This window comes from Mustela erminea, chromosome 12 (assembly GCF_009829155.1).
Source record: "Mustela erminea isolate mMusErm1 chromosome 12, mMusErm1.Pri, whole genome shotgun sequence".
Taxonomy (NCBI): Eukaryota; Metazoa; Chordata; class Mammalia; order Carnivora; family Mustelidae; genus Mustela; species Mustela erminea.
In genome coordinates this window covers 16,191,742-16,194,992 of record NC_045625.1, presented here as the reverse complement: position 1 = coordinate 16,194,992, position 3,251 = coordinate 16,191,742, and the positions used below count along the sequence as shown (strand labels likewise).

The 3,251-nt window shown below is 41.7% G+C and overlaps 1 pseudogene; it reads right to left on the bottom strand.

Moving 5' to 3' along the window:
• Positions 1–1,353: 1,353 nt before the first annotated feature.
• LOC116570832 lies at positions 1,354–2,600 on the bottom strand (annotated as a pseudogene).
• Between the last annotated feature and the right edge of the window lie 651 nt (positions 2,601–3,251).

Below are 3,251 nucleotides of genomic sequence, written 5' to 3'. Positions count from 1 at the left end.
CTCCTTGCTGCACACATCAATCTAAAAGTGTTCTGTTACAATCTCTGTCCAATTCCAATGAGTTTCTATCTTGCAAGACCTACCCTTAATTCATCCATCCTAGGCCCCCAAACCTTATATATTTCTATTTTGAGACACTATTAAGTCTCTGTGTCCTTTTCTGCACAAAATCTAATAAGCTTAGTTTTTCTTGATCAATAGACTTTTCTGGTAGTCTTTTGGGGAATTAAAAGTTGACTCCATGAAGTACTTTATTACAAGACTAATTGTATTTCATGTTTAAAAATGTGTTTTCCACTCTTTCATCTTTTCATTCATTTCCCCAAGAAATATCGCTGGGTGCCCAGAACTGTCCTAGATACTGAAAACAGATCTCCCTACCTTCATGGAATATACATCTAGGAAGGAGAAAGATACATTTTTTTTTTTTTTAAATGAGGAGAACAATTATGTCACTACTCTTATGGTAAGGGTGTTAAAGAAAAGCTACAAAGGGCCAAGAAAGCTTGTCAAAGGGGAACCTATTTTAGCTTTGCACGGAGGTGTGTATTGAAGAACATGGACAACATCTGCGAGCAAGTAACATTCTAAGTAAAGAAGTCGTCCAAGTAGAAAAGTGTCACTGACAGAAGAAAGAGCATATCTAATGCTTCAGCATTGTTTAGGGCTTGCTTTGGTGTGAAAAGGGACAAGAGTGAGGGCCAATCCAGTGTAACCACAGAAAGCAAAAGGGAGTTTCACTAGAGGTACACAAGGCAGGTATTAATCAGACTTGCAGACAGAGGAAGTATTTACACTTGTACATTAGCTGGTGCCCGCTGTTCAACTGGTTCCAGCAAGTCTCTGTCTTAAGACATACAGCACATCACACTCAACATGTGATGATTTTGTCCATGTTAGCACTTCTTTTTGTTCTCTCTTTTGAGGCCATCTCCTCTCTTCTCTACACTTTCACCTTTTTTCCCCCCCTTATTTTACCAAACTTTCCACACCCCCATGTTTGTTCTGTTTTATCTGCTATTCTTTTTTTTTTTTTTGAAAAGTTAAAAATTCCTTAATTTTTTATTCCTGGTACCACTACCACAATTTACAGGACAATATACCTGATGTAATGAAAAGAAAAAGAAAAAGACAAAGCTACAACAGATAAAAGACTTCAGGAATGTACATCTAATTGACACTACATTGCATTAATCAATAGCTGCACTTTTTGCAAACTGTGGCTATGACAGTCCTGAACAAGAAGGGTTTCCTGTTTAAGCTGCAGTAACTTTTCTGACTGTGGACCATCATTCCTTCTATGGCAGATTTTTACAGTTCTTCTAATGCATTTGGGACGACTGTCTCAAAGTAACCTGCAGCTTTCCTAACAGCTCCTCGCTCTCTCTCCTGCTAAGAACTGTAGCCCTTTTCTTCTGAAAATTTTTTAGAACCTTCTGCTACCATATCCACCACTTCCACCACCAGAGCCATAACCACCACCATAGGAACTGCCTGAGCTTCTTCCACCAAAACTGCCCCCCTTCATGGGTCCATAATTTGATTGCTGTTGTCCACTATAATTTCCAAAATCATTATAGTTCCCACCACCACCATAGTTACCACCTCCAAAATTTCCTCCTTCATTGTAACCATCATATCCTCCAACACCACCTCCATATCCACCTCCTTGGTTTCCATATCCTGGTCCACCACCACCATAGCCTCCTCTACTACTGTAACCAGGACCACCACCATAGTTGCCACCATCACCTCCAAATCCATTATATCCACCATCACCTCCTCCATAACTACCTCTGCTGCCACCACCACCACCACCACCGTAGCCTCCTCTTCCACCAAAGTTTCCACCACGGCCAAAGTTACCACCACTGCCAAAGTTACCACCACCTCCAAAGTTCCCTCCACGACCCATGAAGTTGCCAGATCCACCTCCATGACCTCTTTGTGATCCAGCAGACTGCATTTCTTGTTTAGAAAGGGCCTTTTTCACTTCACAATTATGCCCATTAATAGTGTGGTATTTCTGAACAACAATTTTATCAACTGTATCATGATCATCAAAAGTTACAAAAGCAAATCCTCTCTTTTTTCCACTCTGCCTGTCTTCCATAACTTCTATGGTTTCAATCTTGCCATACTTTTCAAAGTAGTCTCTCAAATTATACTCTTCTGTATCTTCTTTAATACCACCAACAAAAATTTTCTTCACTGTTAGATGGGCACCAGGCTTTACAGAATCCTCTCTAGAAACAGCTCTCTTTGGTTCCACTACACGCCCATCAACCTTGTGTGGTCGGGCACACATTGCTGCATCCACCTCTTCAACACAAGAGTAAGTCACAAAACCAAAACCCCTGGAACGTTTTGTTTGGGGGTCTCTCATCACCACACAATCTGTAAGTGTACCCCATTTTTCAAAATGTTCTCTTAAACTATCATCTGTAGTTTCAAAGCTCAAACCACCAATAAACAGTTTTCTCAACTGCTCTGGTTCCTTTGAATCATGGCCCTCCTCCCCCCCGGCAGCGGCGGCGACGGCCAGAGTCGGGCTGTGGGCGACTGGGCGGCGGTTTTACCTCCATTTTGAGACCGGACTTGCCTCTTCCACCTCGAGTTCAATATGGGACCGAGAGAAAGAGGCCTTTATCTGCTATTCTTTATTTAGGGCAGGGCCCCTACCACCAATATTCCACCTTACTGGGAGATTTTGGGGACTGGAGGAATTCTTGCCATCCTGGTTTTAGTCCCTTGAAGACAGACTTTGAAAGAATACAGGATATGAACTCTTTTTACAGCTTAAGTAACCACATGCATTATTGATTCTTCCTAGAATAAGGTCCCCACTGTTTCCAACATTAATGAAGGAACTTTTCCTAGTTCACAGAGATAATGAGCCTCTGGCCTTGCTCACTCTATTCCTGGAGCAGTTTACTCCCTGGGGAAGTGTGACTTCCTCAACTCCATCTCAAGTTTTGAGTGATTCCTGTTCAGTAACATACAGAGTGTGGACGGTTGTTTGTAGAATGATTGTAGCAGTTTGGAATTTATTAGATGTCCATGCCATTCAGCAATGACATCAATGTTCTTCATGCCACACCTCAATGTTTTCTATTACAAAGTTTAAGGCAGGATTTTAAAACTTTATTTTAAAATACTGAACCTTGGGTGCCTGGGTGGCTCAGTCAGTTAAGTGTCTGCCTTTGGCTTATGTCATGATTCCAGGGTCCTGGGACCAAGTCCTACTTCGG